This window comes from Myxine glutinosa, chromosome 1, assembly GCF_964187855.1.
Source record: "Myxine glutinosa chromosome 1, kmMyxGlut1.1, whole genome shotgun sequence".
Lineage (NCBI taxonomy): Eukaryota > Metazoa > Chordata > Myxini > Myxiniformes > Myxinidae > Myxine > Myxine glutinosa.
The window spans coordinates 219,204,912-219,230,847 of record NC_136261.1 but is presented as its reverse complement, the minus strand read 5'-3'; the positions used below and the strand labels follow the sequence as shown (position 1 = coordinate 219,230,847).

Sequence of the window (25,936 nt, the reverse complement as noted above, 5' to 3'; positions counted from 1 at the left end):
AGGAACATAAATGGAGAGAATAACACCATGTTCAGATGTGTGTGTGTGTGTGTGTGTGTGTGTGTGTGTGTGTGTGTGTGTGTGTGTGTGTGTGTGTGTGTGTGTGTGTGTGTGTGTGTGTGTGTGTGTATTGTGGAAATTCGACGCCATTTTCATGATTTAATCATCTTCTTCTTCTTGGCCAGCTAGCTGTTCATATACCATGTCACCGAGTAAGAGGTCTAGTGCTCAGCACATGCAATATTGGCTCGAGTCTTTCAGGAACCAGTTGGCTCGGCCTGACATGATTGAAGTTGGTAAAGACAGGAATTTGTAATTTGTTTCGGGTGTCGGTGATAATTTGCCAACTCTTCATGAAAGACACCGGGGGATGTCTAATGTCTCCAAAATAATGCCATCGGACGGGAAATCCAGCAAATGGTTCATTTTATGGACTGCACACCTGTGACCAAACGCCCCACCTGCGAAGTACCAATTTGATTTTATGAAACGTGGATGGAACATGGATTCTTCAAGCAACCATCAAACATCTGAACTGTTCTCCCATCTCGACTGTCTCTGACATCAACTCATTCTGGGAATTCTTCCAAAGTAAATTGCTCTTTCTCATGCACAGATTTATCCCATCTCGTCTTCAGTTGTCATATCCTTCCTCCCATCCATGGTACACTGAAACTTGTGGTGAGGCAGTTGTTCAGAAACAACTTGCCTTCTCCTCATGGAAGGCAAATCGAATGGAAGGCAATCTCCGTTCCTTCCACAAAGCTCAGAACAAGTGTGTGTCTACCCTCTGGAGAGTCAAGAAACAATATCTCTCTACTCTGAGGACTGAACTCTCAAACCTGTCTCCCTCCTCCACATCCTGGTGGTGTCTGGTCAAACCCATCGCTCTCTGTACCCACTTACCCAGTCGAAACCAGCTGCTCCTGGACCCTGTGTCCTTCTCTCCTGACAAGGTGAAGCAGTTTCTGTCAAACCTCGACTCTGGTTCTACAACTGGACCAGGCGGCATCAGCCCACGGGTCCTAAAATCCTGCTCTGCTTTCTATATATAGAGCTCTGGAAGCTCTTTCTCACCCTGCCTCTGTTCTCTTCACCTTCTCTTTTGATCAAGGACTTCTGCCAAAACCACATTTCTATGCTGGCCTCCAAAGCCAGTCGCCGACTGGGCATCCTCCGTTCCGCAGTCTTTTCTTGGCACACCTGAGCTCCTCACCACACACAAAGCTTTCATCCGCAGCTCAATGGAATACTGCTCTCCCCTCTGGGCCGGTGCTCCTGCCTCACACCTAGCCCGGCTTCACGCTGTTGAAACCAAAGCTTTCAGAATCATTGGAATCTCCCATGATGAAGCTGATTCTGAGGGCCTTTCTCTCTCTCACCACAGGCAGGTTGGTGGTCTTTCTGTCTTCTACCGACTCCATCTACCTTCGGTGGCGGAGGTAACAGCAACCATTTCCATGTCTCTCCTCCTAAAGGTGCTTAAACATCCAAATGCATGCAAAATACTTGCAACCGAGATAACAAATTTATTATAAGAAAATATTTATTTTCAAAACTCACCAGATCGCTGCTGTTTCTCAACAGGTTGTATTGACATTTCAGACACAGCATTACTGTAAAAATGAGAAAGATTTTGTGAAGCTGAAGTTTAATAAGTCACAAAATGAAACAATGTAAGAATAAAAATGCAGTGGGTCGGGCTGCATCAGTTTTTTATTTATTTTCTACATTGAGAGAGCAAACAAGACTGGACTGCTACCCTTCTAAGTTCCTTCACACACAGTTGGCAATGAAGACAAGAAATGTGACGTGGTGAAGAGGGTGTGAAGTTCACAAAAACCACACTTTTGTTTCCCCTTGGTTTCCCAATCTTCCACACTCGCCTCCAATCAGTCTAGCCAGGGTTTGAATCCCGACCCAGCTATAAATTGTCATCCTGGTGTTTCACAGGTAGGGCACTTCATCAATGTGTGTGCTCTCCTTCAGATGGCAGTTTGCTCCTTTGAGAAAAGTAGGCGAGCTATCGCAAACTCCCTGAACAAATTCCTACCCTAACCAGCAGAGGACATTGCATCAGCGGCACATCCACGCTTCCAGCAATGATGCAAACCAGCAGCTCCCCTGAAATGATGATGGCTGAGCCTCAAGAGGAAAAGCGTTAAAATAGGGAGTGGAAACAGCCTAACATGTCATCAAAATGGAAAATTCAAATCCTCACTTTCAGGAATCCGCCACATTTGTGTACACTGAGTTTGAAAGTTAAAGAATGCGTGGATGAGTGGAAGTGGAAGTGGAAGAACGGAGGTGCAGTGGAAGTTGTGTATCCAAACTTTCAGAAGCCGAAGAACTAACCGGATCTGTGATAGAAACCAGCACCACCAGGTGGTATCCGGTATTGGAAATCATCGTTTTCTTATTAAAAAAAAAAGTTTAAACAATTACTGAGTTGGAGTAAATCTGAGTAAGAAAATGTTTAAGTTCATTTATTTTAAGCAGAGGTTCATCCCAAAGCACCCAACACAGCTTTGCAGGGAAGCAAAAGAGATTTTTGAAAGCTCCATATATAAGCAGCAAGATTGGCTGACAACGGTGATGGAAGCTGACCTTGAAGAAGATGGAAGATGACATGAAATATGACAAGATTAGCTTCCATTTCCTTTGAGGAATGCCATTTATATCGTTACCACAAATCTTGTCGTGACATCCTGAAAAGGGATTATTCTTTTACTTACACATGTGGAAGGTCGCCACATGTAAACATGTAACGTCGCTTATTCTTCTTCCCAGTTCCTCCGAAGATGTGCCTAAGTTGAAAAAGATTGAAAAGTCAATTTATTGTACATTCCCTGAGGTAGATAAATCCAAAATCAAGTTTTCAAAAGTGCAGATGGGGGGTGAATGAATTTATTTACTTCACACGCTTCCATAGCGTGGTTTTCTTCTTCCTCTTTGGTGAGTCGTGTGGTGGACCCTCCATGAACACCGCGTTTTCATAACTTCGTGCAGGGGCGCTGCAAGGGGGAGAAAAGTTCGGATGATTCCAAGGGCCGTGCACTGACAGGGGCCCTAAAAATTATTAGAACATTCGGTAAAAATTCTCAACATTAAATTATGAACCAGGCTTTGCAGTCTTGCCATGCTGTCTATTGAAAGTCAGTCGGCTAGAAAGCTGGACTTCAAAGCCTTGATCAGTGACTTTGCCAGCAACAGCTGGGCTCTTGGTGTGTGAGGCTGAGCAAGGGCCAGTGATAACTAAATGGCATGGCTCTGGATATTGGATCACCACACGTGGTATGTATACTTGTATGTACACTCTGCTGCTGATTTTATTATTTTGTTTGTTGTATCATTCTGTAGATGATAATGTTAATTTATTTTAATTGAAGAGGTTAATGTATGTTGTAATTCTTACCATTAAAATTACATTTAGACTGTAAAAGATGGCCTTCAGCACATTTCTTGTGTGGGTATCAGTCTTGCATCAAATAGCGAATTCCATACTGTATGCAGAAATATGAGCATTGTTTCAACCTCCTGGCAAAAATGTCGGGGAGAAAATGTGCGCGCGTGCTTCATCGGGGCCCATTGTGATATCATTTCATGGGGCCCAAAATCCCTGGCGGCGCCCCTGACTACGTGACGGGTTCGCGCACATGGCTTGAGAACCAGGAGACATGTTCTTGTTTGTTTTCCTGGTAAAATAACATCCACAAGTTGGTGCAAGTGTGTTATACCAAATAACATAAATACATTCTCAATTTGAACAAATCTTTTCTTTTCACAACTGACGCTGGAATGTCCCCGACACAACACGCCACAGAATATAAAACATGAACAGGAAAAGGTGTAAAATGTACAAAAGTCATTTGGTCCAGACGAGTGGACGAGTGAATGCGCTTTCGATGTCGGGGATGTACCTGTACCTCCTCCTCCTTCACGGCCACAACTCAGTCCTCCCCTCCTCACGCTCATAAAAGCAAAAGGGCATTCCACAATTCGATTATAACACATTTCTTCATAATCTCCTCGAAACAGCAGAATATTTAACGCTTTTCCCTTCCTCTATCATGCTATCATGGATTTCACATAAATCATGTTCAAAAAACAGCTCTTACATGTCATGGACCACCACAGTCACCTGTCCAACTGATAATCCCGCGAGATATGCGGAAACCCCGTGGAGTTGGGTTTTATGGTCCTTGTTCGAGTTTTTTTAAGACAAAATCGTCGGAAATAATAGTATTGACCCACATAAGGTCCACGGTAAAAGCCCTGCTTGAGGGAATGCCAGTTATTTGGGCGGTGTATGGACGACAGAGCCCTGCCTGGTTCGCTGAGGCTGATACGGACCATGATCTTCATTTGGCTTGGGACACATATCAGCCCCAATCTTTGGATATTTGATGATCCTTTTAATGGTCACTTTGCGCATTTTGTAAAAAACGGAAAACTTAGAGAGAGCATGGCGATTGTGAATATGACACCTCTGAAGATGCCTTTCACTAAGCATAGCACAAACATGGTGGCCATGTGATATTTTTCAGGTTGAAATTGTGGGTGGAGTCAGGGTAGCCATTAATTATGATTTAAAATATAATTAACAAGCAATGGGTGTTACGCAATGTCACACACAGACGGACGGACAAGCAAGTGTATTATTAGCTCACCCGGACTTCAGTCTGGTCCGCAGGTAAGTCACCCAGTCAGTGAGTGAGTGAATGAGTCTGTAAACACTTCAGTGATTTATCACTTGTACCAAACACACGATTTCAATGAAACTTGGTCATAAGATTCATATGTGATGCCCGACGAAGGTGTATGACCACATCAAAATCTGCGCTCATTAAGGGAGTCTTAAGGGGGGGGGGTATTTTTTCTCTCTCCCCCCACCCCCAAATAGGTATTTGTCTCTTCTGCAAAACTACAAACACAATGTGAATGAAACCTAGCCACAAGCTTCGTATCTGATACCTAACAAAGGTGAATTGACTCCATCAAAATCTGCGCTCATTGTGGGGGTCCCCGGGGGATTTTTGACCCACCCAAATTGGTATTTGCTCTCTTCTCTGAAATTAACACACGATTTCAATGAAACTTGATCACAACCTTCAACCATGTACGAAAGTTTGTTCACGACATCAAAAACATCAATGTCTGAGAGGGTCTGTGGGGGGTTTGAGTGAAGGTTGCTCGTGATCCAGGTGAGCTTCAGGACCCACGGTCCTACTTTTATGATTATTATACAAGCAGGGACAGGTAGAAAAAATATGTAACAATAAATGACCAAAAAACAATTATCTTCTTCCTGATGTATATATATATATATATATATATATATATATATATATATTATATATATATATATATATATATATATATATATATATATATATATACATGATAAACTCGCTCTTCATACAAAACACCCGCATGACCCTTTATATCTGGATCAAGATTCCCACCCCAGGTAAACAACTCGATGGAGGTACGTCAAAGAAATCCCACAGCGGTAAAACCTCCAATCTATAATATCGAAAATAATTATGGATCAAAATGTGATCGAAACACGACAAGGTTCACATTAATTTCCTCAAAGGAATACCATTTCTGTTGTGAGCACAATGAATGTCATGACATACTGAAAGGTGATTCTCTTACATGGAATGTGAAACTTCGTCACAACGCTCCTTATTTTTGACTCCTCCGAACATCTGCCTAAGTTGAAAGAGATTGAAAAGTCAATTTCTTGTACATTCCCTGAGGTAGATAAATCCAAAATCAAATTTCAAAAGTGCAGAGTGGGGGGGGGGGGGGGGGGGGGGGGTGAATGAAATTATTTACTTCACACGCTTCCAAAGGGTGTTTTTCTTCTTCTTCTTTGGTGGTGTCTGTGGAGGTGGGCAGCTCAGGTACACCTCTTCATTGATAATGATCGAAACATCTTTGATTCCCTGAAAAAGAACAGTTTTCTTTCATCCACAGCGTAATACAGGTGTGCTAAACCGGAATACATGAATACATTCTCCATTTGAACAAATCTTTTCTTTCATTTAGACACCACATGCCACCGACACATAAAACCAGGTAAAATAAACCTAGAACGACACTCGGTAGAGCGCATACCTCCACAGGTGAACAGTTTATGGTTTGTATCCACTGATAGGTCAGATCTGGATTCGGACCTGAACCAAAATAAAATCAATTCGTCCTTGACAGCACCAACCTGTCCACCAAGTTTCGTCTGACTTGTTCAAACTCCCTCACTCTCTTCAATCCCACGCATCCCTCCAGGTCTTTAAAACACCTGTTCACCCCATCTCTTATCTTCCTCCATCCAAACCTTGATCTTTTCTACCCCCGTTAATTCACCCCAGATCCACTTTTTTGAAATACCGACTTCTTTCCTGAAGTTCTAGCAGTGTCCATGTGTTTTACACCTCTCGCACCTGAGTTATGGTTATACTCGACATTAAAAGATTAAATTCACTTGATGTTGAGAAACAAAACCGTGTAAGGCACGTTACCTTCGTTGCATTCTCTTTCGTAATCGAAAAATAACAGGTGCTTCAGGAAAACCGTCCGATACCTGCTAACGGTCAAATAACTAGTAACGTAACCAGCTACTTGTTGCTTTAAAGCCGATTATTGTGACGTCACACAACGCGTGGGATTATTGCTAGTTTAACAGTTTTTTGTGAACCAAACCTGACTATTGTGACGTCACATCTCCGTTGTTACCACGTGGTACATACTCGTCAAGCAAGCGTCCATCGTACAGTACATCAACAATAACGTTGTTGAAGTAAAAACCACAACATAATTTACTGTATTCGCAACATCATTGTCTCTTCGCTTTCACATCATAATTTTCATAAAAGAGGGGCGCACCTGTGCTGAAAATTTCCTGTCAATCACACCAACGGTTACAGAGAAAAGCAAGGCACTCGGTAGAGTGCATACCTCCATCAGGTGAACAGTTTACGTTTTGTATCCACTGATAGGCCGGATCTGGATTCGGACATGAACCACAATCTATTGTTCTTGTCACCGAACCAACACGTCCACCAAGTTTATTCATAACTCGTCCATAACTTCTTTTGACATCATGTTAAAAAACGGTTTTCACCCGATCTCTCAATGGTGAAGAATCCACCTTCGGTGTCGGAAGTAAACAAATAAACAGACAGACAAATGAAAAATCACTCACAGAGCGACATTTGGTAAAAGAGAAGAAAGTAGAATGGTGCTCAGTATAGCATCCTTTTGACTTTACAAATAGTTAGTGGTTGAATTATGTGACCTGATATACAAATCTTCTTCAAATTAAGTTAATCGGATGAAAATTTACAATTTTAGAAATTTGGCCTATGTTGACCTTTTGGCCTATGTCGACCTCAAAAATAGTTGGTGGTTCAATTCAGTTAGCGGATATGAAAATTCCATTCATGCGCCAAACTAACACATCCGCCAAACAAACACATGCGCCAAACTAAGACATCCGCCAAACGAACTCATCCGCCAAACAAACACATCCGCCAAACAAACACATCCGCCAAACAAACACATCTGCCAAACTAACACATCCGCCAAACAAACAATGCGCCAAACTAAGACATCCGCCAAACTAACACATCCGCCAAACTAAGACATCCGCCAAACTAACACATCCGCCAAACAAACACATGCGCGAAACTAAGACATCCGCCAAACTAACACATCCGCCAAACAAACACATGCGCCAAACTAAGACATCCGCCAAACTAACACATCCGCCAAACAAACACATGCGCCAAACTAAGACATCCGCCAAACTAACACATCCGCCAAACAAACACATGCGCTAAACTAAGACATCCGCCAAACTAACACATCCGCCAAACAAACACATGCGCGAAACTAAGACATCCGCCAAACTAACACATCCGCCAAACAAACACATGCGCCAAACTAAGACATCTGCTAACACTAACACATCACTAACATATCCGTAACATAACATCACTAACATAACACTAACACGTTATCACTAACACATCCGCCAAACAAACACATGCGCCAAACTAAGACATCCGCCAAACTAACACATCCGCCAAACAAACACATGCGCCAAACTAAGACATCTGCCAAACTTACACATCCGCCAAACAAACACATGCGCCAAACTAAGACATCCGCCAAACTAACACGTCCACCAAACAAACACATGCGCCAAACTAAGACATCTGCCAAACTTACACATCCGCCAAACAAACACATGCGCCAAACTAAGACATCTGCCAAACTAACACATCCGCCACACAAACGCATGTACCAAACAAAGGCATCCGCCAAACAAACTTGTGCGCCATACAAACACATCCGCCAAACAAACACATCCGCCAAACAAACACATGCGCCAAACTAAGACATCCACCAAACGAACACATCCGCCAAACAAACACATGCGCCAAACTAAGACATCCAACAAACTAACACATCCGCCAAACAAACACATGCGCCAAACTAAGACATGCGCCAAACTAAGACATCCGCCAAACAAACACATGCGCCAAACTCAGACATCCGCCAAACAAACACATGCGCCAAACGAAGACATCCGCCAAACAAACACATGCGCCAAACTCAGACATCTGCCAAACAAACACATCCGCCAAACAAACACATCCGCCAAACAAACACATCCGCCAAATAAACACATGCGCCAAACTAAGACATCCGCCAAACTAACACATCCGCCAAACAAACACATGCGCCAAACTCAGACATCCGCAAAACTAACACATCCGCCAAACAAACACATGCGCCAAACTAAGACATCCGCCAAACAAACACATGACCCAAACTAAGACATCCGCCAAACTAACACATCCGCCAAACAAACACATGCGCCAAACTAAGGCATCCACCATACTGACACATCCGCCAAACAAACACATGTGCCAAACTAAGACATCCGCCAAACAAACACATGCGCCAAACTAAGACATCCGCCAAACTAACACATCCGCCAAACAAACACATGCGCCAAACTCAGACATCCGCAAAATAAAAAGGGCATTCCACAATTCGATTATAACACATTTCTTCATAACCTCCTCGAAACAGCAGAATATTTAACGCTTTTCCCTTCCTCTATCATGCTATCATGGATTTCACATAAATCATGTTCAAAAAACAGCTCTTACATGTCATGGACCACCACAGTCACCTGTCCAACTGATAATCCCGCGAGATATGCGGAAACCCCGTGGAGTTGGGTTTTATGGTCCTTGTTCGAGTTTTTTTAAGACAAAATAGTCGGAAATAATAGTATTAACCCACATAAGGTCCACGGTAAAAGCCCTGCTTGAGGGAATGCCAGTTATTTGGGCCGTGTATGGACGACAGAGCCCTGCCTGGTTCGCTGAGGCTGATACGGACCGTGATCTTCATCTGGCTTGGGACACATATCAGCCCCAATCTTTGGATATTTGATGATCCTTTTAATGGTGACTTTGCTCATTTTGTAAAAAACGGAAAACTTACAGAGAGCATGGCGATTGTGAACATGACACCTCTGAAGATGCCTTTCACTAAGCATAGCACAAACATGGTGGCCATGTGATATTTTTCAGGTTGAAATTGTAGGTGGAGTCAGGCGAGCCATTAATTATGATTTAAAATATAATTAACAAGCAATGGGTGTTACGCAATGTCACACACAGACGGACGGACAAGCAAGTGTATTATTAGCTCACCCGGACTTCAGTCTGGTCCGCAGGTAAGTCACCCAGTCAGTGAGTGAGTGAATGAGTCTGTAAACACTTCAATGATTATCACTTGTACCAAACACACGATTTCGATGAAACTTGGTCATAAGATTCATATGTGATGCCAGACGAAGGTGTATGACCACATCATAATCTGCGCTCATTAAGGGAGTCTTAAGGGGGGTTGGGGGGGGGTTCTCTCTCCCCCCACCCCCAAATAGGTATTTGTCTCTTCTGCAAAACTACACACACAATGTGAATGAAACCTGGCCACAAGCTTCGTGTCTGATACCTAACAAACGTGAATTGACTACATCAAAATCTGCGCTCATTGTGGGGGTCCCCGGGGGATTTTTGACCCACCCAAATTGGTATTTGCTCTCTTCTCTGAAACTACACACACGATTTCAATGAAACTTGATCACAACCTTCAACCATGTACGAAAGTTTGTTCACGACATCAAAAACATCAATGTCTGGGATAAGGTCCAAAGAGCGTGCAGTTTTCTCCAAATGGACTGGCCTCAACAAATCACAAAGGTGCTTCAACCCTACGACAGGATTCAACATGAGCTCTCCGCATTTGATGAAGGTTGTCCCACCCGCAGCACCCGATGATCCCAAAATAACTGCAGCAGTGCATGATGCATCTCGCTCACGAAGGACATCCCGGGAAACAGAAAGGTGGGTATTGACACACGAATCGAACAGTTGGTGAAGAATTGCGAAGCATGCGTCCTCAGCGAGAAAGCAGATCCATGTACTACTCCTCTTCAGGCTACTTTATGTCTAGAGAAACCGTGGCAACAGCTGCAGTTGGACATCTTTGTTGGGGTACGAGTTGCACCTCACAACCAGAAGTACTTAGTCGTAATCCATGAGCTTCACAGCATATGGCCTGAGAGCGAGGCCACAAGAGCTTGACAACAACTTTGTCCATTATCAGCATTCTGGACAAGATGTTTATGGGATGGGGACTTCCTGATTCCATTACGACAGACAACGGACCTCAATTTACATCTGAGGAATTCTCCCAATACCTCAAGGCCAATGGCATTGAACATGGCTGAACTACACCGTGTAATCTGCAGAGCAACGGTGAGGTGAAGTTCAACAGAGTCGTCGAAGAGAGCATCAAAGCAAGTCTGGCTGATAGACAGACATTCAATCAGGCTATCCATACTCTGTTGCGCTCGTATCACTCTTCGGCTCAGTCGTTGACCGGAAAGATGCCCACGGAGCTAATGATAGGGCGTAACTAGAAGGGACAGAAAAGTCTATCCCAAAGCGACAGAAAATGAAGGAATAAACAGACAAGCAGTCGAGAGCGAAGTTACCTTAATTTGCAGTGGACCAGTGGGTCAGAGTGAAACCCACCGACCGCGCACATAAACTAGTGATGTCACTATCAAGTACCCAACAGATCGCAGCAACTGGGTCATCATAGATACCTACTCGGAGATGGCACCGAGTAGACTGCACGAAGTCTGGAAAGAACCAACCTCCAATAAGCAGAAAAGGATGACAACTGCCTCTTATTTCTGCAACGTCTTCGCGATGAGGATCAATGTCAACATCACGACGATTCAGCTGTGCTACAATCTGACGAACGCATGTCTCATTTGGAAACGTCCTCAATACCTGAGAGATTACCAGTGCACATAAACTTCATAATCCATGAATATGGTGCAAACTTCCCCCAAAATAACTCTAAAACTTCGACACTTATCATAGAAAATGTTGATCTCAGTTTTAGGTACCCTCGGATTTTAAAATGTGTAAAGTGGAATGTGGGAAAATATTGTCCTGTCCGTGGCCGATGAAGACCAGCCTCAGACGAATAACCGAAACGAGCTCCAACTCCAAGGCATATTTCCAACCTGGCGGGATAATTTCTGGTGCGTGCGGGAAGGTTCCAAGTCTTACCTGATCGGACGGCCGACAGGTTTAATGACTCGACCCACAAACACAGAAACAAAACAAGACAAGTAAAGTAAAATTCGACCAACGATGATTTAATGAAAATGAATGCAAAGGCAATAAAAGTGTTGAGGTAAAAAACTACCTCCTAAATTGAGACGTCTCCATCAGACTCATATACAAACAAGGGGAAACAAAAGCAAAATAAAATAAATAATGGCCTTTTGTATAATGCCAGCATTTAGCTTTGTGTCCCCAAATGGCTGGAAAGGCTTGCTGGTCTTCGTCTCAAACCACTGCGCGGGAAACGCACAAGATCGCGCGGAATCGTGCCTGTAGCCAGCCACCGGCGTGAGGCAAGCACGCACAATCCTTCCGTGTTAACATGGCTCCGATGATCACTCCAGCGCACACAGACAAGAGCCCATCGTCCTCCCACGCAAAACAACCAAGCGACCACCTCCAACAAACACCAGCACCAAGACAGCCAAAATAGCGAAAGGTGTCTTTTTTTCTCCAGTTCTCGAATATTGCACACTGGACTGATGTCACACTGTGCAATCATCGAGCGCTACTCAATCACGAAGGCCGGGGCGTGGCCTCCCTGTTACGAGTCGTCGGGGGGGGGGGGGTGGAAGGGGCAGCGTCTAGTCGTCTTTCAGGAGTGTTCAGCTGGGCGGGGCTCCTTTGCCGATCTGCATGTCTGGTAATGCTGTCAGCGATTAGGGTTGTTGTTATGGTGGCCCCTTTTGATGCAATAACAATGAAGGGGGAAATCACAGGGCAATTACACACTGGGGTTTATCCTTATAGACCGAGAGCCCAAGGGGGTCAGCCTAGCTGGAAAGTTAACCAATTTTCATGCATATAACAATGGTCCATGTGCATGTCCAATTGCCCCCAAATGCCCCCACCCCCAAAATTGAGCTCGATCATCTCTGTGAGTTAACCCGGTGAAACCTACAGGAAATAGTTCGGTATAGTCCAAGGTATCATGAATGACCACTGCCAGACATTTTCACTGGTGGGGTGTGCCTGCCAGACACCCCCGAATGCCCCCCCCCCCCCATTGAACTGGACAGAATTCTGAGAAAATGTCAAATTTATCTCTTGATTCTGTGGCTTTGTAATTTACTCACAATTATCAATATAATTTACTCACAATTCCACCTTTTGTTCATGTGTGTGTTGTACCGTCCACCAAACAGTGATGACTCCATCTACATCTCGCTGTCTGATAATATGGACCAACTTCTATCTACCCATCCCAACTCTCTCTTCCTCATATGTGGTGATTTCAATTGTCACCATGCCAGTTGGCTGGGTGTGGGTACCTCTCTCACCAGCCATGGCTTTTCAGCAAAGGACTTCTGTGACTCACTGAGACTGACACAATCTGTCAATTTCCAGACCCGGATCTCAGTCAACGGAGCATCTTCTCTTCTGGACTTGGTTATGTCTAACTTCCCTGAAAATGTCTGCTGCTCTTCTTCTGCTCCAATCGGCTCATCTGATCATGTGCTTGTTAAAGTGGACATCTCTCTGACCATTCTCAGAGAGCCTCCTCAGCGTCGACGAGTCTGGCATTTCACTCAGGCCAACTGGCACAGTCTTCAAGCAGCCATCAATCATCTGGACTGGTCTCCCATCTCTACTGCCTCTGACATCAACTAATCCTGGGAATTCTCCCAAAGTAAATTGCTCTCTCTCATGCACAGATTTATCCCATCTCGTCTTCAGTTGTCATACCCTTCCTCCCGTCCATAGGACACGGAATCTTGTGGTGAGGCTATTGCCCAGAAACAACTTGCTTTCGTCTCCTGGAAAGCAAATCCAACGGAAGGAAATCTTATTTCCTTTCACAAAGCCCAAAACAAGTGTGTCCACCCTCAGGAGAGCCAGGAAACAATATCTCTCCGTTCTCAGGACCGAACTCTCTTATCTGTCTCCCTCTTCCAAATCCTGGTGGCAGCTGGTCAAATCTGTTTCTGGTGTTTGTTCCCCCTCCATCCCCTCCCTCACCTCAAACGGCCACACGGCTGACTCCGCACGTGAAAAAGCTGAATGCCTCAATTCTGTGTTTGCCTCTAAATCTTGTGTCCCAAACCCATCCCTGTCTGTACCCACCGTACCCAGTCGTACCCAGCTGCTCCTGGACTCTGTGTCCTTTCCTCCTGACAAGGTGGAAAAGTTTCTGTCAACCCTCGACTCTGATTCTGCAACTGGATATGACGGCATCAGCCCACGGGTCCTAAAATCCTGTTCTTCCGCTTTTTCACTCCCTCTCTCTGTTCTCTTCACCCTCTCTTTTGCTCAAGGTCATCTGCCATCTGCTTGGAAATCTGCCAACATCACCGCTTTGCACAAAAAAGGTGCAAAAACAGATCCCAGCAACTACAGACCAATCAGCCTTCTCCCAATTATCAGCAAAGTCATGAAATCCATCACTGCTTCAGATATGAAATCTTTCCTCTTCTCCAATGGCTTGATCTCTGATCATCAATTTGGTATCAGACCTGGTCACTCTACTCTGGACATGCTGCTTCTGCTTTCTCAACAATGGATGGAGGTCCTCAATGCCAAACAGGAAATTAGAGCTGTCTCCCTTGACATATCACGTGCCTTCGATACGGTCTGGCACCCCGCTCTGCTCACCAAACTCTCCTCTTTTGGTATCCTTGGAAATCTCCATGCATGGCTGGCGGACTTCCTCTCTAGTCGTAGTCAACGTGTGGCCCTGAATGGGTTTCTCTCATCTCCTCTTCCTGTCCAGGCTGGAGTTCCCCAAGGCAGTGTTCTGGGCCCTGTGCTTTTCTGGTCTTCATCAACGATCTCTCTGACTCTCTTGAAAATCCACTCTATCTCTTTGCTGATGACTCTACTCTCTGTCGCTCCATTCTTCATCCCTCAGATCGGCAGTCTGCAGCCTCCTCACTCTCTGCAGACCTGGACAAAATCACTGACTGGGCAAACAAGTGGAACATGTCTTTCAATCCTGACAAATCTCACACTCTTAAGATGTCTCTCCGAAAAGACCGACTGGACAACCCTCCCATCCACTTTCTGAATAATCCTCTCCAAGAAGTTCTGTCACTCAAGCTTTTGGGTCTCACTATCTGCCATGATCTTTCCTGGGAAAACCACATTTCAAATCTGGCCTCCAAAGCCAGTCGCCGACTGGGCATCCTCCGTCGTGCGAAGTCCTCCCTTGGCACACCTGAGCTCCTCGCCACATACAAGGCTTTCGTCCGCAGCTCACTGGAATACTGCTCTCCCCTCTGGGCTGGTGCTCCTGCCTCACACCTAGTTAGTCTTCACACTGTTGAAACCAAAGCGTTCGGAATCATTGGAATCTCCCGCAATGAAGCTAACTCCAAGGGCCTCTCACTCACTCACTGCAGGCAGGTTGGTGGTCTTTCCGTCTTCTACCGACTCCTCTCTGGCCTTGCCCCCCCAGCTCTCTCTGGGCTCTGTCCCGCAAATATTCCTACAGGTCGCACAAGATCTGCCTGCAACCCTCTTATGGTTAAACTGCCAAAATCAAGACTCTCTGCTCACCTTCGCTCCTTCATTCCTCTTTTCTCCCGCCTCTGGAACAAACTCCCTCACTCTCTTCAATCCCACTCCACCCTCCAGGTCTTTAAAACAGCTGTTCACCACCATCGCTTATCTTCCCCCATCCAAAACCTTGATCTTTTATACCCCCGCTAATGTCACCCCAATTCCACTTTTTTGAAATCCCAACTTCTGTCCTCGAAGTCCTTGGTGTCCTTGTGTTTTATACTTCTCCCCCCCCCCCCTTCCCACGCCTCCCCCCCCCCCCCCAAGCCCTCTCCCTCCCACACATCTCCCTGCTCTCAAATGTTGTGTTTGTGTGCTTCCCCTTCTCTCCCCATCTTATCTTCCGCTCCCTCTATTTATATATTTTGTTTGTCTGGTTGATTTGTTTGTGAAGTAAATGTTAGCTCTTTCACGAGCCTCGATTCAGTATACAAAAAAAAAAAAATCTCATGTATTTGACCAAGCCTGAACCTAGACAACAAGGTGCCAGGCATATTACTTTAGATGTATTACTTTTTGGGACACTTTTACCAGTATATATGTGGGAAATAAAGTCAGTTTTAAAATATCACTCAAGTAGTCAAGTTCTCTTTTTCACTGCAACCCAACTTATTTTACTAATGATCAGAATCATCAACACATCCAAGAAGATATTAGAAGCAGTACGAGAGGTAAGTTTTGTCACTTAAATTGCTCCCCATCGATATCATGGTGCCACCTATTATCTCATTGATTAAGCTTTAAAACTTGAAAGATTTAAGAGAAGTCTCTCCTTTGTAACTATACTCAGATTCAGTGTGTTTATGATGATGCAAAGCGAGCGGTACATGTACATCTACATCCCTTCGACATCATGTCGTTGTTCTACACATCAATCATGTACATCTACATCGACTGTGCCTTGCTGCCACCTTCTCGTCGGACCCTTGACATGAAGATTCGACGAGCGCAGTATGTAACAGCATTGTGGAGTTGGAAGTAGAAAGTATTGATGAGTGTGTGTGTGTGTGTGTGTGTGTGTGTGTGTGTGTGTGTGTGTGTGTGTGTGTGTGTGTGTGTGTTGGGGTTTTATCCAAGGGGGTTGTGTCAAAGCATGTCCAATGAAAGTGGGGTTGTATCAAAAGCGGGCTGGTATGAAAGTGGGAAGGCGGAGTAAACCGGTCATCACTGCCAGCAGTTGTAAAGTGGCAGTTCTCGTTTTAATTATTTTTGAAAATATATATTTTTGTAATCAAAATCGAGGCTCGTGAAAGAGCGAAAATCTCCGGATCTTTTTGGCCTTTTGGGTCCTTGGAGTCTGTCGAGTCTTTGCAGTCTTCTGGGTCCTTGGGGTCTTCTGTGTCCCTGGGTGTCTTTTAGGTCCTCCTGCTCTTTTCGCACCTCAGGAGGGTGGCTGCTCACCATCATCTCAGGTCATCTCAGGTGAGTTAGCTAGACAAACACCAGGGACAAAACACCACAATGAGTTAAGGTTAAAAACAGTAAAAATTACATAAAAACACAACCAAGATGAAAAGATACAGTGCCTTCAGAAAGTATTCACCCCTTGACTTTTTCAATTTTTGTTGCATTACAGCCTGAATTTAAAATGGATGGAAAAAGGGGGATAGGTTCCCGACTGTTCGTGATTCATCGGGGAAAATCAAAAATCTCGAATATGCCCACAAAAGCTGGGAATGTCGAAGCAAACTGCGAATGGAATTGAAAACTTGTTTCGTGAAAAAACGCAAATGTCGATGGGCATGGTGGGGGATGGTTCATGCGCACAAACAACTGTTTTATGCGTGACAAGTGGAAGATGCTTTTAGAACTGTTATGTGCATGTGGAAGAGTTCACCGGAATCTCAAGACAACTGTGTCCCATTTAACTCGCGTCTAAATGTGGGAATTTGCGAGATTGTTGACAAAGCTTATTCGATCTTGCGCAATCTCTCTGCCTACAAAGCAGTAAACAAAGGATATGTTTTTGATTCCATGAATATTATGAAGGTCTCTCTGTTCTCTGAAAATGTATAAAAGTGAATGCAAATTAAAATTCAGGGTCGTCATTGGTGTTCGGCTGTATGGAGCTGAAACCAATGCGAACCATGGTGCCATGTACAGTCACGTGAAAAAGTAAGTACACCCCATGTAAAGTTTTGACTTTTTCAACATATTTCAACATACAGCTATTTGATCTTAATTTCAACAATATTGACAGATAAAGGTGATATAATATAACAAATATCATGAAACATTAACATTTTGTAGTCCATTGTAGAATTTAAATAAACATAAATGCAAATTTTGCATGTGGAAAAAGTAAGTACACCCTTGGCTCTAATAGGTGGTATTGCCCCCTTTGGCAGAAACAACCTCAAGTAGGCGTTTCTTATAACTGTCTACCAGTCTCTGACATCGACTGGGAGAAATTTTTGCCTACTCCTCCATGCAGAATTCTTTCAGCTCTGCGATGTCTGAGTGGTTTATTGCATGCACAGCTCGTTTCAAATCACCCCACAACATCTCGATGGGATTTAGATCCGGGCTTTGACTAGGCCGTTCCAGAACCCTCCATTTCTTTCTCTTCAGCCATTCCTTGGTGGATTTACTGGTATGTTTAAGGTCATTGTCATGTTGTAAGGTCCACCTTCGGTTGAGCTTCAACCTTCCGACAGATGGCCTCACATTATCCTCAAGCACCCTCTGGTACAATGAAGAATTCATAGTGGATTATATGATGGTGAGCTGCCCGGGCCCTGATGCAGCAAAGCTGCCCCAAACCATAATATTTCCACCACCATGCTTTACAGTTGGTATCAGGTTCTTGTGGTCAAATGCTGTCTTTGGTTTTCACCAAACATGTCTTCTGGTACTGTGGCCAAATAGCTCTACCTTCGACTCATCTGTCCAGAGCACATTGTTCCAGAAGTGCTGGTCTTTGCCGAGGTGTTCATTGGCAAACTTTATTCTTGGCCTGATGTTCTTTCTGGACAGCAAAGGTGTCCTGGCATACCTCCCATGTAGATCAAATTTGTGCAGCCTCATTCTAATGGTAGTCTCATGCACTTTGACATCAACAGTGGCAAGAGCTACCTGTAGGTACCGTGATGACATTCTGGGGTTCTTCGAGACTCTTTCAGCATCTTGCGGTCTGCTCTCGGGCTGAACTTGCTGGGGCGGCCTGGCCTGAACAAGTGGACAGTTGTTTGGAATCTTCTCCACTTGTAGATGATCTTCCGGACAGTCGAATGAGTGATTTCAAATTGTTTGGAGATCTTTTTAAATCCCTTCCCAGACTCGTAGGCATCTCTAACCTTCTTTCTGAAGGCCTCAGAGAGCTCTTTTGATCTAGGCATGGTGACGCCGCACACTTCAACAACAAAGAGCAAACCAAACGAAATGTCTGAGGTTTAAATAAGACAGGTTCCTCCAAGATCCTCTCTAACGATGTTCTAATCATTTGCACCTGAGCTGGTGCACCTGATTCTAATTTTAGGTATTTGAAGTAGTGATAAATGTAGGGGTGTACTTACTTTTTCCACATGCGAAATTTCCATTTATGTTTATTTAAATTATACAATGGACTACAAAATGTAAATGTTTCATGATATTTGTTATATTATATCACCTTTATCTATCAATATTGTTGAAATGAAGATCAAATAGCTGTATGTTGAAATGTGTTGAAAAAGTCAAAACTTTACATGGGGAGTACTTACTTTTTCACGTGACGGTATATGGTCTTGTATCTGAATAAATGTCTTGTATATCTTGATCCGACTCAAGAAGGGGCTCATTCCGACCCGGGGGGAAATGGGGCAAAAGGGTAGAGCCTTGACATGCACAAAAAAAACAAAAAAAAAACCACCTTTAGAGGCCATTTTTCCCCACAAGCGGGGGTTGGCCTTTTTCGGGAACTGTGGTTGTTGTTGTTTTTCGGTCCCCTTTTTGAAGCAATGTTTTACGGCCGGATGCCCTTCCTGACGCCAACCCTTTTTGCCGCCTTTAAAGACAAGCAGGGAATTACCAGTGAACTGGTACTCAATTTGCCGACCTCGGAAGGATGACAGGCTGAGTCAACCCCCCTGGCGTTAATTCAGTGATTGACCAGGATTCGAACCCAGGATCCTAGGATCCTAAGCCGGCACCCTAGCCGCTAGCCCAACACCAGGGATCAGCCACAACCTAGCCCAACACCACAGCCGGTGGGAAATGGTTTAAGAGTGGTGGACATGATTTTACGCATGGCATGTGGAAGTTGCTTTCAGAAGTGATGTGTGCGAAGCTGGTGGGAAATGTTTTTTCATCAGAGAAAATGTCAACGTTTTTACGAACACTAATGCACATGATTATAGTTTTCATTAAATTCTTACAAATAAAATTCCAAAAGTTTGGCTTACTCTTTTGCTGTGAGTGTCATGTTACTTTATCGAAAACGAACAGTTTGTGCTTCGATCTTGCTTGATTCCCAAAGCCCGTCATGACCCTGGCAATAGTTGAACGTTTTAACTGTAATGGCTTGAAGGATGATACGGTGTTCTGTATTATCTTACGAATATAAATGTTGAGTTTAAATTGCATCATTTCAAATGTACTGGTATCACAGCCTAGTGTTAGAATTTCATTTTATTTTAGATTCAAAACAAAAGTTCATTTTCACTTACGTTTTATGAACCAGTCTCGCTGATCGGCGCAAGACTTACACCCCATATATTACACATTCATCTTGTGCAGACTAAAGGAATCAGGAGACTTCAAACTAAACAATACATGGCTAATTAAATAATCACTCACGGTTCCCGATCAAAAATAAATAAAATAATTATGTAACAAACAAAGCAACCCAACTCCCCATGTCATATCGCATCTATAAGCTTCCCCCCCCCCCCCCCCCCCACCCTCCCACTCCTCCCCATGCGGAGAATTTGCAATCATCTCTGTGAACCAGGCTTTTCCTGAAACAGAAAATACTTATAATATTAACTTGGGATCCCTAACCCGTAGGTGAAAAGGGATAATCAACTTAGTACCAAGTCAGTCCGTGGGTGGGCGGGAAAAAATTTCTGCATCCGCCAAAAACCGCGAATATGCAGGACACAGGGCCGCAAATGTAGAAGCAGGTTGCATTTTATCAACCGCGAATGTCGGGGTCCAACGGTATGTAATTTACATTCATATTGAGTATCCTGAGTTAATACCCTCGTATAAGCACTTTTGGCAGCGATTACAGCTTTGAGTCTTCTTGGGTATGTCTGTAACAGCTTTTCACATCTGGATTTGGGGACTTGCTCCCATTCTTCCTTGCAGATTTGCTCAAGGTCTTTCAAGTTGGATGAGAGCATCGGTGAACAGCAATCTTCAGGTCTTTCCACAGATTCTCAATGGGATTCAAGTCTAGGATTTGGCTGGGCCACTCAAGGACTTTTACGTTCTTGTTCTATGCCTCCTCACAATTCTATCTCAGAGTTCTACGGACAGTTCCTCGAACTTCATGGTGGAGTTCCTGTTCCAACATGCACTGCCAACTCTGGGACCTTGTATAGAAGGTGTGTTTCTTTCGAAATCATGTCTAACCAATTAAATTGGCCACAGCTGGACTCCAATAAAGTTATGGATACATCTCAAGGAAGATCAACGGCAATTGCATGCACATGAGCTCAATTTGGAGTGTCATAGCAAAGGGGTTGAATACTTATTTACTCAAGACATTTCAGCTTTTCATTTTTAATTAATATGTAAAAATTTCGAAAAAGAAATTCCACTTTGACATTATGGGGTATTATGTGCAGATCAATGAGAAAAAAAATCTCAGCTTCAGGCTATAATGCAACGAAATGTGAAAAAAAGTCAAGGGGTGTGAATACTTTGTGAAGGCGCTGTTGATGGCACAACGGATCCGATTTGAAAACTTAGCTTTGATAAACTGGAAAGAGGATCAAAGTCTAGCGCACTCAGACCCAGAACTGGAAGTTTATGTTTATTTTGTCCATTACTTTCCCTGCTGCCCTGTTGTCAGTTCATGCTCTCTATCATTTGCTCTTACATGCTCTTCCATTATACATCATTTGCTCTTCCATCTTGCAGAGAAACAACACGAACAGAAGATATTAAAAGAGTGCAAAAGGGCGGCTGCTTACCTTACAAGTTTGTAAAAAGGAATTTTTTGTTTAAACCACGCGTGCTCTGAAATCTTCTGCAAAACAATGTGTTGGAATCAAATATAAACACGATCAGGAAACACCTTCACAAGTGAACAACAGTATTGTGCTCCACAGCAACAGGTCAGCAACCCCAGCATGTGTGAACATACTTGTTCATGCAAATCAAATCGTCGAAAACGGTATCAAACCCTCACGTTCATAGTGAGTCTTTCTTTTGGATTGACCCGAAGCATCCCGGTCAAAAGGGAAGTCAATTGCTTGTCTGCACATGGTGGTGGTTTGTACACGAAGCTATTGCTGACATCTCCCTGTGAAGTAACAAAACAAATGTATTCGTGACAGAATCCAAAAGCATCATTGCACTCAAATACTGTAGTCGCATTTACCAAATAAGCATAAGCATCTTCCAAACAATCAATCTCTTATGCAATAACCAAGACTTCACTCTGAACGAATAAAATACATTTTGATTCATGAAATAAAATATGCTTTAAAATACAGAAGTTTTCTTTGTTAACCAAAAAACAAACCCTCTTCACTCAACAATGAATATGAAGTCTATTGGTTTATCTATCTATCTATAATTCCAGTAATCTCTGTCTGTACGTTTGTACGTTTGTTTGTCTGTGACCGCTGTTTCTCGACAACCACGGGTCCGATATACTTTTAACTTGCCAGGTATATTGCTGGGGACCCGAGGATGTGCCTTTTCAAGGTTTCATATTAATCGGACAATTACTTACCGAGCTATGTCCAAAAAACGATTCAACCAATCAGAGAGCAGCGAACGATCGCGTGTGCCGAACGTGGCGGGCACACTCTGCCTCGGATGGCACATTTGAGAGCGTATTCATTTATTTCACGTTTGCAAACTATGTTGGCGTTAAACTATGTTTTACAACTAATAAAAACGAATTTGCGTTTCATTCGCTTTCCTGCGCGTTTGTGCACGCGATGGCGATTTCTTTACCAAACTCCGGAAGCCGTTCGCTTTGGACCAAACCATTGCATGTAAATAGAGGGGGGGGATTGTCACCACTCGCAAGCCGTTCGCTTTGGACCAAACCATTTCATGTAAATAGAGGGGGCGGGGGGGGATATAATTTTAGATATAGATATAGTACGGGCATGCCCTAGTATATATAAAACACAGTGTGTGTGTGTGTGTGTGTGTGTGTGTGTGTGTGTGTGTGTGTGTGTGTGTGTGTAATGTTACCGATAGACTCCTAAACGGAGAGGCTCACGTACTTGATATTTGGCACAGACATGGCCATTGAGCCTGGGACGAACATGGCTGACCTAAAAATTTATTTCATAATATGTTTTTACCATATTTTTATCTCAGCGCGAAATATTATGACCGGAATCTGACCGGAAGCAGAGCAGCGCGCTGATTCGCTCAGAGCGATCACGTGATGTTCGTTGCCGCCATTAACTCAGTTACGCGTTCGCACATACTTCAGAGCGATTGCGTTTTTGCCGGGTACTTCTGCATGATTAGCATTTAGCATGATTTAGCATGTTTCACACAGATTTGTTTTCAGCGAGCAGAAGTACCCGGCATTGTACGAATAATATATCGATAGTGCCGTGTAGGGCGGAGTGATGCCGCTGTGGGAGGGACCGAGCAAGGTCGCTGTGGGCGGGACCGAGCGAGGTCGCTGTGGGCGGGCCCGGGCGAGATCGCTGTGGGCGGGGCCGAGCGAGGCAGCTTTGGGCGGGGCCGAGAGAGGTTGCTGTGGGTGGGGCCGAGCAAGGTCTGCGTTAGTGCGTTGCCGACTTGCCGTTGCCTGGTATAAAAAGATGGTGCTTGATGCTCTCTGCGTCAAGATACGGACTTGATGTCCGTATCTTTACAACAGACATTCCAATGATGATGATGATAAATGTAATACCACTCAAGGAAGGCCCACAACTCAAGAGAGTGGAAAAAAACAATAAAATGAACAAAAATACGGGGAAGGAGAAGCAACCACTCAGAAGAATGACAGAAAATCATTTCCCTTAAATGTACCGTGTTCACCAACTAGCACGACGAGATACAGGACACCAAAATAATTTCCCTTACACATATCGTGTCCACCAACCAGCAAGACCATACCACTTACCTCTGGATCAAACTGTATTGCAAATATTCAAACGGTTTTTACATGCTGCCGTCTCCTAGCAACCAATGAAATTTTTCAAATATATTGTAGCTTCACTTTTCACGGAGTATGAGCGTTCTATATATTTTCAATTCAGTGCGCCCGACTCGCTGACGTACTTGATTTGTGGCATAGACATGGCCATTGGGCCTTCACTGTGTAATTTGTGCGAGGCTTTTGTCCGAGTGAGCTTGAGTCGAGAGGGCGAATGTACGGGTTGGGAATGTACGGGTCTCCCTTCCCCCGCCCGGCAACGCCGGTACTGGAGGGCGTCACAGGATTGGTGAGTCTCCAAAATCCGCTTCGTGCTGTTGCGAAGATTCAGGACGATGTCGCGATTGTTGTGCTGCTCTCCGACCATGAGAACTGCAACGTCATTGTTGACTGGCCCTCCCCCTCCCCCTCCCCTCCCCCTCCCCTCCCCTCCCCCCTCCCACCCCGGCTTAGCGGTTGGGGTGCAGGCTTGGGATCCGAGGATCCTGAGTTTGAATCCTGGTCGATCGCTGAATTAACGCCAGGGGGATTGACTCAGCCTGTCATCCTTCCGAGGTCGGCAAATTGAGTCCCAGCTTGCTGGGATGAATGATCCCGGTGTGTACCCCGATTTAGAATAGGTACACCGTATCCCTTTGCATTGTAAGAGGCGATGTCCGGGTAAGATCGTATATGTCGCCATACGAGGGGTGGAGCTATGCTAATTAGGTAGGGCTGAAGAATAATCCCCAGTGTGTAATTGTCCCTGTGATTTTTTCCCTTTGTTCTTATAAAATTAACTCGGCCAGCCATGCATTCGGCACATTGCCACAGCCAGGTAGCCCCGCCTCCAAACTTTCTCGATGGGCAGTCAAGAATGGTCGTGAGGTCAGGTCCCGAATGAGGATTGGTTGAGGAAGGATGGGGTGATTGAATTGCGCTTGGTGATTGGAGCGAGGGAACGATTGGTCAGAGGGAACGATCGAGAAAGGAGGAAGAAAAGTGAAGGGATCGCCATTGTTCTCTCTCTCTCGTCCGGAGTTTCGTGGTGGGTGGATGCTGCTGTCTCTGGTTCTTGGGGCTGGCTCGTGTGCGGTTTTTGTGTAGAGAACATTTTCGGAGCTTTGGGGAGCCTTTGCCACATTGGAGGAGGGGAGGTTGTTCGACTTGGTGCTCTTCGGGGGAGCTGGGGAACGTGTTGTGCTGGCTGGCCCAGGATTAAGCACTGAGACGTTTGGCTGCCTGTTGCACAGCTCTGTGTGCTCACGTGATTGACCGGCGCCATTGTTCGAGCACTTCGAAGTGCGATCTTCTCGTCGACTGACTCCACCAAAGTGCTCGTCGAGGCTAGAGCTGAGTGTCGGCCAAAAGGGGGGATTTTATTTTATTTTATTTAATCATTCCCCTGTCTGTTTTCATGTCTGAGTGGAGACGTCTCACATTAGGAAATATTCAATTTACCTCAATGTTCATTTTTATTCTTTGCTTTATTTCATTAAATTCATCTGTGTTGCATTTTCAATTGTTTGTCATGTTCTGTGTTCATGCTTTCGGATTAAACCCCTGTCACATCCGTCCGTTCAGGTCGAGAACTCGTTATCTCTCCCGCGCGTGCCAAAGAGATAGCACCGCCATATTTTTGGGTATGCGCCTCGTCGTTAAGGCTCGTTTGGTCAAACGTCGCCTTGAGGTCTTCACTACAGGATCGACGCTACAATATTCACATTCTGTTACCTCCTGCCAAGTTATTTCAAGCTATCCACAGCACTTCCTCCATTCTTTCAACCGATAAGTTACCGAACACTTTCAACAACAAAAAATGTTTTCAAAACAACAATTAGAGCAGTTATGTTCAAAAGGCAACTTTGCATGTTATAATGATGGTCACATGTCTATGTGATAATGATCTTCACACCATCATAAACAATACTCACTTGAAAAAGATCACGTCCATCAAATTTCCATCCAACAAATAATTGTGTGGACAGAATGCCGAGTGCCCACACGTCGGCTGGGGGACCTTCATATGTCTCCATGTTGAAGAACTCTGGTGCCAAGTAACCAAGTGTGCCACGGTCGGGATCAAGCTTTTCACCTGGCGTGCAAATTCTCGCCATGCCAAAGTCAATGACCTTTACGATCCACAGATCGTCACAAAGCACGTTGTCAAGCTGAAGAATAAACAGAAATCAATATATATATATATTAAAAAGGTGAAACCTCCGATGATAAAACATGTTAAAATAAAAATTCAAAGTTTAATGAGAAAGGCACGCAGGAAAATAAAATTCCAGGAAGAGAGAGAAAAAAAAAACATCCTCTATAAATAGTGTTGTGGATGTGAGAACTGTATATTTTTTTGATTGTGTGAATTGTTATTATTGTTTATTCTGCGCCCCCCTGCCTCCGGAGCTGTGTAAAGGTGAAAGGGCATCCCATA

General features: G+C 44.3%; 1 long non-coding RNA gene across 1 annotated transcript; it reads right to left on the bottom strand.

The window, feature by feature from the left end:
• Window positions 1–21,352: 21,352 nt before the first annotated feature.
• On the bottom strand, window positions 21,353–25,633 carry LOC137418258 (uncharacterized). The gene is made up of 3 exons (XR_013622066.1): window positions 25,431–25,633; window positions 21,571–21,684; window positions 21,353–21,408 (listed from the first exon to the last, which is right to left on the bottom strand). It is a non-coding gene; the product is annotated as an uncharacterized LOC137418258 (long non-coding RNA).
• Between the last annotated feature and the right edge of the window lie 303 nt (window positions 25,634–25,936).